The following is a 15316-nucleotide window of genomic DNA, read 5'->3' as shown; positions in this document are numbered from 1 at the left end:
CCATGTCTGGATAGACCTCTTCACCTGAGTGAAAATGCATGGTGAATTGGAAGGAGAATGGCTTAAAGCACAGAACCACTCTTTGAGAGATACCAAAGAAACTTCTAAATTCACCTCGCTCACAAAGTCAGAGAAGGGAATGTGTTAACTTGATTTCAAACCATTTGGTTTTTTAAAGGCTACAGTAGATCCTTATCCACCCCATCTGTCTGAATAAAGGGCCTTTACTGAAGAAATAATCTAAGGGACATTGAACTATAACAAACTTTGATTATGCAAGATAAATCCAATGACACATATCCTTATAAGAGACAGGCAGAAGAGAAGACAAACTCGAAGACAGCATCTTGTGAAGACAATCACAAAGACTGGAGTGAGATGGTCACAAGTCAAGGGATGTGTGGCACCCACAGAATCTAGGCGAAATGATAGATATTTTTTTTCCTAGAGAGTCAGAGGAGCATAAATCTGCCTATAGCATTGATACTGGATTTCTGGCCTCCAGGAAATTAGGGAAATAACTTTCTATCATCAGAAGCCACATCATTTGTGAGGATTTCTTATGGTAGTCCCATAAAACTCATAAAGTTATTACAGTTTCAGTTTTGACCAAATCATATCTGTGACTGTCCTCACTTACATTTAATACCCAAAGCAAGTCTGCTTTCACACTTGCATGTATGTTCATACATGTGGAGACCAGCTGGCAACCTTAGCGCCTTTCCTCAGGAGACGTCCACTTGTTTATTGAGATAGGGTTTCTCACTGGGACCTAGAGCTTCTGTAGTGGAGAAGGCCGGGTGGCCAGCAAGGCACAGGGATCTCCCAGCCTCAGCCCAGACCCTCCACCATGAGCAGCAAGCACTTTACTAACTGAACCTCCTCAGCCTTTTTCTTACATTTTTACCTTAAAAGTAACCCTGACATTTGTTCTAAACCCATAGTACACTTTATCAAAAAAGTAGCTTTCCTCATTAATTTCCCAAACTGGATTCCATCCAGCTAATTTCCCATGTATCGACCCAAGGCAACATCCTCACCAGGCTGAGTTCCAAACTCAAATAAATTTTCCTTTGTACCATGCTTTTCTTAATAGATTTAATGGTAACAAAGTACATTTCCCTGGAAATTTTAATTTTTGTACCTAGTACCGTGACTCAAGGAGATCTGAAGAAATTCAATGTCCCATTTTCTGGATGCATTTATGCCCTGGTGTGTCATATATAGTAGGTGTTGATTAATATTTACTATTGATATATCTTTTAGTAAAGCTGCTGTTAGTCCTAAACAGCTGTAAAACCAAATGACCACGCAAAGACTATGATTTATTTAATTAACCTAGAACACAATGCTGGGCAATAGTTACTTCATCCTAAACCTCCAAGCCCGCATAGTTTCCTAACATTTAGATTTCCCACATTATACTTGCTTTTAGTGATATATTAGGTCCAGTCTATCTCTCCACGTTGTTCCAAGATCTCTCCCCTGCCTCTGTTCTCCCAGCTCTCTGCCTCCCACTCTTTCTGTCCTCTGGCACCTCCCTCTCTTCCTGCTTCCTTTCCCTTGCTCAACATTGTGGCTAGTTGCTTTATTTTGGCATGTTTACATAAAGTTGAGACAGGTGATGCTTAGAATAAGTATCACAATGCAATGTCTGGATTGAAACCAGAGAGTAGGGGAGAGAAATCAGCATTTGAATGAACAAGGGTAAAGTGTATACATTCCAAAATAACATTATACCAACAGTCATACTAGGTTTTCTTTCTATCTTTTCTTCTTTTTTTTTTTTTCAGGATGGAAATCCAAAAGATTTAAGGTTATCCCCATAATATCCCAGTAGCTGTCTATATGCTTTGTTGAGAGAAAAAATAAATAAAATGTGAATATGGGAATATCTAGCACACATATGAGAAAAGAAAAAGGAGTGAAAGTACAGTATGGTAAACTTAGGTTGAAAACAAAAATCACACAATATAGTAGTGAGCTATACTGGCCACATGGAACATACATGGGTCTGGAAGCCACAAGGACTTGTGTAAAATTTAGGGAATTCCTTTGTTTTTCTGCAACCCTGTAAAACATAGTCAATGGTGCCTGCTTGGCAGGGTTGAGTAGAGTTAAGTAGGATGGATGGCTCATGACAGGAGCCAGAAATGATGACTGGCATGCAATAGCCTTTGACGATGACTAGTTCCTTCCCAGAATTTCAGGCCTCCTCTGTTTCCTTCTTCCCCTCGCCTTCAGATGGGAGGTGTTTGTCTCAGGGTTCTCTGGGTTCCTGATTTAAAGAAAACATCATCACTGCACATAGAATAGCCTGAGCTGCTTCAAAGTTGCTTCATCATCATGATTGGAATCAGGACCTTCCCGATGTGTAGCTTCACCCCTGGAAGTCTGTGCTGCACCTCTGGAGTACCTCACCCAGCTCTGTGTAGCTCTGCTTCTTCACTGTGGCATTCCAGAGCCTGCCTTTTACCACCCTCGAGAACTGGAAGGCTTTTGTTCATTATTTTTTTATTTCCTTGTTGGAGGATATGATCAAGAGTAGATTGACTACCACTGCCTTCCTCTCCCTCAGCACATTCCTACTGGGGTGCAGCAGGAAGAGCCCATACAAGAGTCAAAGCTGATGAAGACACGGGTCCTCCCCTCAAGGAACTTACAGCTATCATTGACCTTAGTGGTGTGCTGCATTTGAAGGTGTGACAGAGATAATGTTAGAAAGGTTACTATTGGCTAAAGGATGGGGATCTTCTAAGTCTAGTAAAAGAAACTGCAAATGAGGCCTCTGTCAGCCTTAATATGCAGCAGAACATGAGCAAAGACATCAGCTGAGATGCAGTGGAGATGATAAAAGGAGATATATACAAACCTTTTAAGGACACAGATTAGAAAGGCTATCCTTGGCCACCTCACTAATTAATGAAAAAGAAAGAACAACACTGTACTGCTTCTGTTGTTGTTTGTTTTTGGTGTTTTGTTTTGTTTTGTTTTGTTTTGTTTTGTTTTGTTTTGTTTTGTTTTACCTCCACAAGACTTGAACATAGGTAATTTGTTTTACTGCTGCAGCAAAGATCTGGGATAATACAAAGAGACGTCAGGATGCAATGATCCGTTCCACTGGGTCATGTCAGCCAGGCGGGAAACTACGTGGCCTTAGGCTTTCACCTTCAAATACCAAAGTAATGGCAGGCATCTCCAATCAATCACAACAATCCTGCTCATTGGATTCAGATGTAGCTTTAGCTCTCTTGTCAACACAGGCAGAGGACAAAATCCCTCAGAGCTGGTGGGCTAATTAAAACCTACGTACTTTTTTTGGGGGGGGGGGGGTCCTAGGCTTTGAATGGCATGCAACAGTTGTTTGGTTATTATTGAGTAAGTAACCAGATATCACTAATGGCTTTTGAGGGAGAAGAGTAGCTGGTGAAGGACATTAAGTTTGATAGGAATATGGAAAGGAGGCTGTAGGAGTCAGTGGCTAGAGACAGGCAGATAAGATAAAACATTAAGTTACTTCATGATTTGGTGTTTAGTAACTAGGAAAACAGATTAATTCCTAGCGTGTGCTCATTTTTGCCAGAGTGTCTCAACTTCATGATGTCAAGGAACCAATTTGTTTCTGCATATCTAGCTATGTGTTTATGCAGATATGGCGTGGTATGTTTAGCATCTGTTTACATGAATGTACGCTTAGCATGTGTCATAGGTTAATTCCAAACAGGCTCAGTTCTTCAAAAACGGATCTGAGGAGGCCATCTTTATTCAGCCTTTTAATCATCTTACTCTTTATGTGTTTTATTATCTTTCGTACTTAGGAAAATGCTGGTCTCACTTTCCTTCCCTAAGAAACAGTCAAAAACAACAAAAACTGTAACAAGAAAGATGGTAGGGCAAACAAGTTTCTGGCTACAGAATCAACCGTTGCCAGGAAGCTGGCAATTAAGTGGGGAGGGCCTCTCCTTTTAATGTAATCAAGGCCTTTCTGGTAGCCTTCAGAAGACGTTTTCCGTCCTCAGCCAGGTAAAGCTGCAGTTAGGAGACCCTCACCAGACTTCCCATCTTGATCTTGGACTTCCCATCTCCAGACTGAGAAATTAATTTCAGTTCTCTATGTACAGCCAGTCTGTGGCCTTCTGTCTGAGCATCCCAAATGGGCTGCAAGGTGGCTCTCATTTTCTCCCAGTGCTCATGTCCAATGCAGCATTCCTGCAGCCCAGAGTAAGAATGGTTCCCTGCAGTGGTCTGCTTGGCCTTTGAGACAAGAGCTTGCTTTAGAAGATACTCTTTGCAGAGAGGCCAGGTCTAGAATACGTTAAGAACTGTGCAGCCAGCAACCTGCAGGCATTAACTCTAGCCATAAGCAAAGGTAGATCATTTACCTTCTTGTGTCTCTTATCCTATTCAGTAAACAGCCTTTAAGTGCGGATTCTCCTCAGTGCCTTCATTTTCTTGTAACTGACTGGTTCTTTGGGTGTCACAGAGACTGAAGAAGGGAATGGCTATTGGCTATCAACACAGAGTGAGCGCTTTCAGTAACTGATAGTTCTGATCACTGCCCTTCTGCTAAGGGCATCAATTTAGCTCCAAGATTCTGGCTATTAGGTGAGAATCATATTAAGAAAGTTCAAAGCACCAGGGGTTATCCCAGGGCGCTGAAGTAACACAGTCTCTGTTCCCTCATTACCAATCTGTCACTAGAGTGGGCCTGCGCATCGCCTATCCCATTGAAACCAGGGACTGCTCGCCATAGCGACTTCAGCCTGATGAATGATGATGCCTCAAACAATTTTCCAACTCCCTGGAGCTAGGCCTCATCCTGCCTTGTTCCATCACAAGAACCAAATCAGCACCACATGGTGATGAGACCCAGATTACAGAACAGCGGCCTGCCTTTGAGGGCATCTGGAAATCCTTTAACACGTGGACTCTGAGCGACTTGAATGGATCATTGCATGGCCGTGGCTCTGTGTGCTGGATGTAGCGTGGCTGCAGTTTGCGCGGTATGTAGCATGCCTGTGTGGCTTACAAGACGCCTTTCCTGTTCAAATAGCGCTTTCATTTTGTCACTGTCATCGCCGTGTCTCACAGAGCCTTCTCGTCTCCGCAATGAGTGATATTTACATGGTAAATATTTCAGAATCCGCCCCAGACTCAAGTAGTAAACAATGCCAAGTTTCTCTGATTGCAATAATCCCAAAAATGGGAAATCGATCATATGGTCTCTGGGACCATTGACATTTACTGAGTTAGTTACCGTAATTAAGGAAGGAGTAAGTCAGAAAGTGCTCAAAACATGCCACAGACTGGGGTTAGCTCGTGTGTGTGTGTGTGTGTGTGTGTGTGTGTGTGTGTGTGTGTGTGTAATATGGAAGCCAGCCTAGACTAGCTTGGAACTCATGGCAATCCTTCTGTCTCACCCTTACAACCAAATGCTGGGATTACAGGTGTACATCACTATGCCCAAGTAAGATCAGTAATATTTTTTTCTGACTTTTGAGACAGGCTCAAGATGGCCTCCAACAAACAGTAATCCTCCTGCCTCATCACCAAGTGCTGGAATTATATGTGTATACCATCATTCCCAAACTCAACAGTCACTTTAAATATCAGTACTCTAAAAGCCCCACTTAAATTATGTATATAATCATAGCACATCAAAACAAAGACCCAACTATATGCCATCTACAAGAAATACCCTTCAAATATTAAGATGTGTAGAACTTGAAGGCATATAGAAAAATAACAAATTAACATTTCTAACACCAATCAAAAGAAAGCTACTATTGCCATGGTAATTTCAGATAGGACAGACTTGAAAGGAAAATCATCAGAAATAGAGAAGGTTATTGCATGATAATAAAGGATCAGCTCTGAGAAACAAAACCTTCCTCAGTGCATTTGTACCTGGCAGCCAAGCACCAAAACATCCAATGAAAAAATAAATACCTCAAAGTAAAAATAGATGGATTCACTACTAGAGCTGCAGTTTCAATTCCACCATCCCTACCTCCACCCCCACCCCACCCCTGCTCCCTACCATGTAGCATAAAGTAAACAGATGTGTGGACATCTAGGAAGGTCCATCTGACCTCATCACCACCACCACCAATCAACTGGATAACTGACATCTATAGATTGGAGGTAAAAAGGTAAGAATATGCATTCTTTGTCAGCTCACATTGATCAGCCAAGGTATAGTACATTCTGAGTCCTAAAACAGATCTTTAGAAAAAGAAAACCATACAATATTTGTTCTCAGAACACAATGAATTCAAAGGTGAAATGAATAACAGAAAGGCAGCTGATAGACTGTAAAAATTCCTGTGGATTAAGAAACTTACAGCACAGATATATGCAAAGAGAAGGATGATCCTCCTGATGGTGTACAAACCTCTGTCTTAATAACACAATCAATTAAGCCCAAAGTAAACAGGAGAAAAATAACAAAAACTGAAGCAAAACCATTGAAATTTAGAATAGTAGAGAAACCACTACAATCAAAAGTTAATTTCTCAACCAGTTCAATAAAAATAAACATTTAGCCAAACTAGCTCAGAAAAAAAAAAACAGAAAATAGGCAAATTAATAACAAAAGTATTAAAAGATTACTACAAATCTCATGGAGGTTAGAAGGAGAGGAAGTGAATACAATGGAGAGCTCTGGCGCACAAATTTGATAACTTACATGAAATTTCTTGAAAGACGATACATACCAAAATGCACAGAAGAAGAAACAGGTTATCTGAGAAGATCTGTGTGGGTTAAAAAAAAGTAATAATTCTATAATAAATAACCTTTGGGGCTGGAGAGAAGGCTCAGCAGGAAGAGCACTGGCTGCTCTTGCAGAAGACCCAGGTTCAGTTCTGAGCACCTGCATCGGAGGTTCACATTCACCAGTAATTCAGCTCCAGAGTATCTAACACCCTGTTTTGGCCTCCACAGGTATTTGCATTCACATGGACATAAGTACACTAATACACATACACATACTTTGAAAAAAAATCTTTTAAAAATAAACAGCATTCCTCTAAAACAAAGTTCAAGGTGCAAATGGACTGACTTAAATTTTTTATAAACATTTAAAGAATGTGTAGCAAGTCTTTTCAGTCTTCCAGAATATAAACTCTAATCAAAAACTTTCTTTTTTATAATAAAGATTTATTTATTTATTTATTTACTTACTTACTTACTTACTTATTTACTTATTATGTATACCATATCCTGCCTTGCATGTATGCTTGCTCACCAGAATATGGCTGGGAATTGAAGTCAGGACCTTTGGAAGAGCAGCCAGTGCTCTTAACCTCTGTTCAGCCAGCAAATACTTTCTAATCCAGCATGTGAGGACTATACCCTAAAACTGAGAACAGGCAAAAATATTTTATGAAAGAAAAAGATGAAGAGAAGGAGGAGGAGGAATAAAGAAGAAGCAACTGTAGAGCAGTGTGGTGGAGAACAGAATGGCCCTACAGAGTCATAGATTTGAATTCTTGGTAACCACAGAGTGGCACTATTAAGAGATGTGGCCTTGTTGAAGGAAGTATGTCACTGGAGATATGCTTTGAGGTTTCAAATGTTCAAGTTAGGCCCAGTGTCTCTCTCTTTGCTGCCTGCCAATCTGGATGTAGAACTTTCAGCTATCTCTTCAGCACTATATTTGTCTGCACGTTGTCATGGTTCCCACCTTGACAACAATAAATATCTGACTGGAAGCCAACACCAATTAAATGTTTTCTTGTGTAAGAATTTGTGGTCATAGTGTCTCTCCACAGCAATGGAACATTGACTAAGACAGACCAGAATCAGTCATGAACATGAATCTAAAAATGCTCAGTGAAAAATTAGCAACTGGAATTGAACAATGAAATGAATCACACAGTACAAGCAACTGAGATTTATTCCAAGTATGAAAGTTGGTTCATTAATAAAATTAAGATATCATATAATATCACCAAGTCCCATTATAACAAAATTCTCACGGAACTAGGAGTAGAAGAAAACTTTCTCAACTATATTAAAAAAAAGAAACTTTTTAAAAAGGATGCTTGTATCACTAATAACTTACAGGGATGAAAAAGCCAACATTTCCAGCTATTTTAATTCTTTTTCCCATTGTTGTGATAAAATATTCTGACCAAAGCAACCTGAGAGAGAAAGGTCTGTTTCAGCACACACAGTTCAAAGCACAGACCATCATGGCAAGGAAGCCAAGGCAGCAGGAGCCTGAAGTGTCTGGTCACAGCACATCTGATGGAAAAGATGAAGACAATGCTTTGTTCAGAAACTATGTAATTTACAAAACAAAAGACACGACAGTCGGAGTGGGGCCTTGCAGGAAGAGGGGGTGATGATGAGAGTGGGAGACAAGGGGTGAGTACAATCAGTAGGCACCTATGACATTGTGAAAGAATAAATTTAATTTTTAACAATCCAGGTGCCCTTCAACTGAGGAATGGATACAGAAATTGTGATACATGTACACAATGGAATATTACTCAGCAATAAAAAACAAGGAAATCATGAAATTTGCAAGTAAATGGTGAGATCTGGAAAAGATCTTCCTGAGTGAACTGTTCCAGAAGCAGAAAGACATACGCGGTATATACTCACTCATATAGTCATATAATATAGGATAAACCTACTAAAATCTGTACACCTAAAGAAATTAATCAAGAGGGAGGACTCTGGCTAAAACGCTCAATCCCCATCCAGAAAGGCAAAGAGAATAGACATCAGAAGAAGGAGAAAAGAGGGAACAAGTCAGAGGACCTCTGAAAGGCTCTGCCCTGCAGACTATCAATGCAGATGCTGAGACTTATGGCCAACCTTTGGGCAGAGTGCATGGAATCTTAGGAAAGAAGGGAGAAATAGTAAGATCTAAAGAGAACAGGAGCTCCATGAGGAGAGCTACAGAACCAAAAAAGCTGAGCACAGGGGTCTTTCCTGAGACTGACACTCCAACCAAGTACCAGGCATGGAGATAACCCAGAACCCCTGCACAGATGTAGCCCATGGCAGTTCAGTGTCCAAGTGGGTTCCATAGTAATGGGAAGAGGGACTGTCTCTGACATGAACTGCTTGGCTGCTCTTTGTTCACCTCCCCCTGAGGGGAAAGCAGCCTTACCAGGCCACAAAGGAAGACAATGCAGGCACTCCTGATGAGATTTAATAGACTAGGATCAGAAAAAAAGGAAAAGAAGACCTCCCCTATCAGTGGACTTGGGGAGGGTCATGTGTGGAGAAAAGAGAGGAAGGGAGGGATTGGGAGAGGAGAGAGGGACCTACAGGTGAATAAAGTGTAATTAATTAAAAAAAATTTAAATCTTTTAAAAAAAGAATAAAAAAATTATATCAAGCTCTATATAGAACACCCAAAGGCGTCAACACAACAAATATTGGTAATGTTGTAGGATTTAATATTAATGTATAAACGTCACTAGCTTTCCTATAAATCAATAACGAACAAAAGATCTCCATGGGCACCCACTCACAGGTACACACGCAAACATACTCATGCTTGTATACATACTCACACACACAGGCATGAGTAAAAATAAGACGAAGGAAATCTTCAATGTATGAAAATATCCAAGTGTATGAAGGGATGAGTCACATGATAATCACTGGGAAACTGCAAATTCAAACAGTGAGTGAGCAAAGTCTGAAAAGTGCAAGACCAAATGATTCCAGGATACGCAGCAGCCCATTCCTGCCAGTTCAAGGCACAAGTGGTCCACCTAAGCAAACACATTCTGATTACATGGTACAGAATTCAAACTCCTTGAGACTGAAACACATTTATCCAAAAACAAACATGTACATGGATGCTTATAAAAGCTTCATTCTGATACAAAATTCTTGGAAGCAGCCAAGGTATTCTTCAGTGGGTGGATGGATTCGTACTAGATCTATAGATCTATACAATGGGATATTATTCAACACTAAAAAGGAACGTGATATTTTCAGCAATGCAGGAAACTCTAAGGCATTTTACTAAGTGAAAGATGTCAATCTGAACAGCCCACCTGCTGTTTAATTTCAATTATGTAACATTCTGGCAAAGGACCAAAAACTATGGAGAAAGTAAAAAAATGTTTTTATTATCCAACAGTGTACGGCACTGATATAATTTCTTTCTTTAAGGCTTATGTCATTCTAAGACAGGACTTCTGTGAATAAAAATTTTTATTTGCAAAGTTTATTCCAATTAAATGTCATTTTTCTGGGTGCTTTTGACATTTTCTGTGTCTTCTCAGATAAGATCTGATAATTTGTGTATTTGAAGGATTTTGGTACAGACCTCAGATCATAGAGAACAGAACATACAAGATAACCAGGAACAACCATTTTTGTAAACTATGTAGACAATACTCACTCTGGCCATTTGCTTTTTCTGGTATACTCTGTCTTCCACTCTCACTTTCTAAACGATTTGAGTTAAAATGTGTATTGGGGGATGAGGATTAATTAAACCCGCGGCCTTGTATACATGCTTTGCAAGTAACCCGCCGCTGACATAGCTCCAGAACTAGTTTCACTTTTCTAGACTGAGAAGAAAATCCTGTTAAGCTGCCCAGACAGGCCTTGGACTTGGGATTCTCTTATCTCTGTATTGCCCTGGATGGCTGAAAAGATCTTTCTTATACTTCTAGTTGTTTACCTGTCACCTCTCGGAGCACATTATTTACCCTTATTGAGAACCGAATTACGGGTCTATGAGTCAGTGGTTGTGGAGGTGCCATAGAACCGCACTCACAAGACCACACTGACTGCTGCCGTCCCGTTGGCTGCCTACCGCGATTAGAAGGTGAGGCCTCATTTCTGAAGAGAGCACAGAGCTTGGTTGCAGGACTGAGAGAAATCAAACTGTAAATGACTTGAAAACTTTCTCCCAGTCGCTCGGACCATAGTGCTGGGAGATGTTACAGAGGCTGTAAGGGGATAAGGGCACCAGTGGTCTCAGCCACGTGTGAACCCTATCACTTTCAATGCTGATAAGCCAGCCAAGGTGCTCACTGGCTTAAGAGTGGCATGACTGGTACAGGCTGCTCATCTGCTTGCAGACTGATTGTGAGGCACACTCCACAGGAGGAAATGCGTATTTGGTATAGAAAACCCAGTCAAAAACTAGTCATAATCTCTAGAAGGGGGAACTCAATACAATTGCTTAACTAAATTGACATGGTACCAAACCACCTTCTGAACATGTATGTTGATAGCCAGAGACGAATGCTGCTCTCAGTCTCAGCAAAGTTTTTCTGTGTTGTGATCAGCAATAGATAACAGAGATTTCTGGGTGTTCAAGGTGCCGAAAATAAAGGATGGTTAAATACTCATTTTTAAATATGACACTAATACACTCCTCTGAGGGTCAGGGAACAGCAAAGGAGAGAGAATAGAAAGATTGTAAGCGCTGGGAGATAGGGAGAAGGGCTTCAAAATCCTGTCTTTTGGGCATAACTCACCCATTGCAAAAATTATTCCACAGCTGCTGTGATTTCCTGAATGGGGCCCACACAAGGATGGATGTACCAACAACAGTCAGGCACAGATCAAGAAAGGGGGCCGGCACCTCCCTCTTGAACTTTCAGCCACCACTCAGGGGCAGAAGCATCATGATCAGGATTTCAAAGCCAATCTGTACACTATAGAGACACTGTCTCAAAGGAAAATCAAAGAAAGAAATTCCTGATTGCTCAAGAAGAAGTAGAGTCTGCTTAGCATGGTGTGAAAAGCCCTTGTTTCCATCCCCAGCACCAAAATAAAAAACGATACGATAAGCCACCTTCACCAGCTCAGTTAATGTGGTGTTCTCACTCTAGGTCACTCCTCTTTCTGTGCCCACTGCCTTTTAGCTACCTTCCATGACACTGTCATTACCCTGTCCTGTCATACTGTGACTGGCTTATATCCAGTCCTGAAAAACCCACAGCACGTCCAACTTAAGGTTCTGCTTTCCCAGCTCCTACTTCCAGGCTGCTAAGGAAGAGGGACAGATGCTGCAGAAGCCCACAGAAAAGTCCAGCCTCTTGTCTGTGGTGCCTTCCCTCTCCTGAGTTTGGGCACTCTGGGACAACGTCTGTGTTTCTCTCATCAGATTTACCTTCTGTTTTTCATTGTGGGTATTTTAAACATACACATTGGAAATCTCTGCCTTAATGCATTCCTTCCCCTTATCAGCAGAGTGCTGGCCTACTTCACAATAAAATAGAAGTAAGGAGATGAAAACCCCTTTCCTGCCACTCCACCTGCAAACTTATCAGTGTTCCCAAAGGTCGCATTCAGCTTCCTAATGGAACCGTGGGAGACTGATCTGTGCCGTGTAAATCTAACCCCCTCTTAAAACCTGGATCTTACTCCAAATCTCTGCAGAGATTTGATCCCATCAATTATCACCTTTTCCATTGATGATGTCATTGGCTTTTTTCCATCCCCGTTTGAGTCTTGCTTCATTCTCTCCGTCTCCCCCTACCCCCAGATTTCTTTCTTTCTTTCTTCTTTTTTATTAACTTGTAAAACTTTCATGAACATCTGCCTTCGGCTATCTCAGTCTTACTTCATGTTTTCTTAACAGATGTCTTTGTGGAGACTTGCCTTCAGTGACTGTACTGTTGTACTGTGACACACAGCTCCTTAAGTCTCAAAGTCTGGCCATCACTTCGACGTTTCCATTCTAGTTTCTTTATTCACAATTATTAATGACTACTTGCTGCTGAATCCAGTGTGTACTTTTCTCTCACACATAATGGAGAGCCTCAGAAAGGAAACACATAAAAGTCAGGCTCGAAGAGGGCACTCAGTATCATTTCCAGGGTTAACTTCCAGCAAAGTAGATGCAATTTGGAGGGGAAAATATGGGGTGTGCAAGGGAGACTTTTTTTTATTCACATAGTTTAAGTAACCAGACAACGTATAAATGACTTAGTCTTTATATATGGAACTCCATATATGGCTATGCAGAAACATTATTTGTAATACTGAGGAGGGAGTAACCCCCCCTCCCCAATTGAATTCAGAAGCTGTGATGAAAATGTTTAGGTTTTGTAAAACTAAGCAGTCCCTTTTAATAGTATGCAGATGAGTGGCTTTTTAGAGGTAGAGGCAGGCAGATCTCTGTGAGTCTGAAGCCAGGCTGATCTACATATCAAAGTGACATAACGAGACCCTGTCTCAAAAACAGAAAAAGATGTATGCAGACTCTATAATATAATTAGTGAATCTAAATTAAGAGGTGGGTAGACTTGGGAGGGTTTGTTGTTGTTCTTCCCACTTTAATTAACACTGTTAACCACTTTCTAGGTGTTTTGTAAAGAAAAAGTCAGTTAACGTGGGGCTAAAGGTTTAAGTGTGTTTAAGAATGTTGCTGGGCATAGGGGAAAGGAGGAGGTAGGATAAGTTGACCGACAGTAAGTATCTTTAAGAACGCTTTATGGAAACCCACTTCTTTGTAAAGCTAATTCAGAAACACAGTTTAGGAAACAGAATAAGTTTTGAATGACTGGGTAGTCAATGCTGTTCCCAGAAGACATGGGTTATTAAACCAAAAAAAAATCCCTGTAGCAGGCACAAGATACTTCTGCATGAGTTATTAGCCAGAGAGACATCAGAGGCCCCCAACAACACCATTGCTATTTAACTTGGATAAGCAGATGGTAAGAGCCTATTGTTGAAGGCGCCACATTCCTTGATTGCACACAGGATGAAATCAATCCAGAACTAACTAGGAAATTTCCTCCCTGATGCCTAACATTCATTGTGCTGAGATGTGCCATGCGGGATGCTAGGGGAGGGAAGAGGGAGCAAACGAGTATTAACCAGCTATGAACACCAGGAACTATAACTCGAACTTGAAAGGTAAGGTTTGTCCCCTGGTACAAGAGTGGCATGATTGTTATAGGGTACCAACTGTTCTAAGATAAGACCTAAGACCCATGACACAGGATGGAATATGTACCAAGTACTACAACCTTTTCTTTGCAGTGGTTAGCAGTTATAAATAGACTCAACTGGTCAAAATGCTAACGATGAGTGATACTGTGTGCTCACACCTAAACAGTACATCTATGTTAACCCTATGCTCGGGGCTCAAGGAACATTATGGAAGAAGGAACAAAAAGAATGTGTAAGCGGCAGAGAGTTCAAAGGGTGCCATGAAATGTGTTTTTTTCTAGGCAAGATATGGCCACTGTACTCATGAATTCATGGCAGCCTTGGTTACCTACAGAATAAATCCAGCCAATATTCAAGCGTGGACAAGGGCTTACAGAGCCAGTCCTTCACTAAGGACCTATTGGAAGCTCATGGCTGCTGGGGGAAGGAGTTACTGTTGTTGTTCAGGGTGTGGCTGCTGGCAGCTCCAGTGTTAAACCCCACCCACACCCACTTGCATATGGGCTGCACTAACGGGACTCAGTGGATAATAACAAAAAAAAAAAGGATGGCAAGTCATGAGAGGGGTGTGTTAAGGGACCACGTGAGGGGCTTGGTGGATAGTGCAATCAAAACACATGTGGAAGAAGCTTTCGAGGAATGAATGCTTTCACTTTTAAACTCTACTTCAAATACTTTCTGGGGCTTTATTATTAAAATACAAGCACATCATTCCTTCTTCCCTTTCCAACTTCTGCTATGCACCCCTACTTCTCTTGCTCAAAATCGTGGCCTCTATTTCTTTATTTGTTGTTTTTCGTATATGTATACATATATATGATTCCTAAGTACATAAACAACCTGCTCAGTTTATAAATATTATTTGTATGTATATAATTTCAGGGCTGAGCACTTAGTAGAAGCTATACACATGAAGTCTCATCAATGTGGCTGCCTAAACATGATCCAAACAAGAATGAAAGCAGTAGACATGATGACTTGGAAGGGGAAATCTCATGAGCCTTTTGCACTAGACAAAGACCTATAGGTAATTAAGGAATGCTAAGAGTAGGAAAACTATTTTTAAAAATCAAACTGTCGGGGCTACCAAAATGGCTCAGAAGTTAAAGTCACCAGCTCCTCTTCCAGAGGACAAGAATTGCATTCCCTGCACTCACATGGGGCTCACAGCCATCTGTAAGTCAAGTAGCAAGTGAGCTGACGCCTGGGCCTCTGGCCTCCTGGGCCTCTGGCCTCCTGGGCGCTGCACACGTGCACAGACATACTTGCAGGCCAAATATTCATAAGATGAAATAAATATCTGAGAAAATGTAAAGTAGATTATCGTAAGCATTATAAAAAGAAAGACAAGAGAAAAGAAATACAAAGAAGGTCAATTCAATTCCTCAGTAAGGACAAAGGGGCCATAGGATAGTCTTTGGCC

This window comes from Psammomys obesus, unplaced genomic scaffold, assembly GCF_907164565.1.
Source record: "Psammomys obesus unplaced genomic scaffold, mPsaObe1.curated_primary_1811, whole genome shotgun sequence".
Classification (NCBI taxonomy): domain Eukaryota; kingdom Metazoa; phylum Chordata; class Mammalia; order Rodentia; family Muridae; genus Psammomys; species Psammomys obesus.
Note: the sequence above shows the minus strand (reverse complement) of the source record.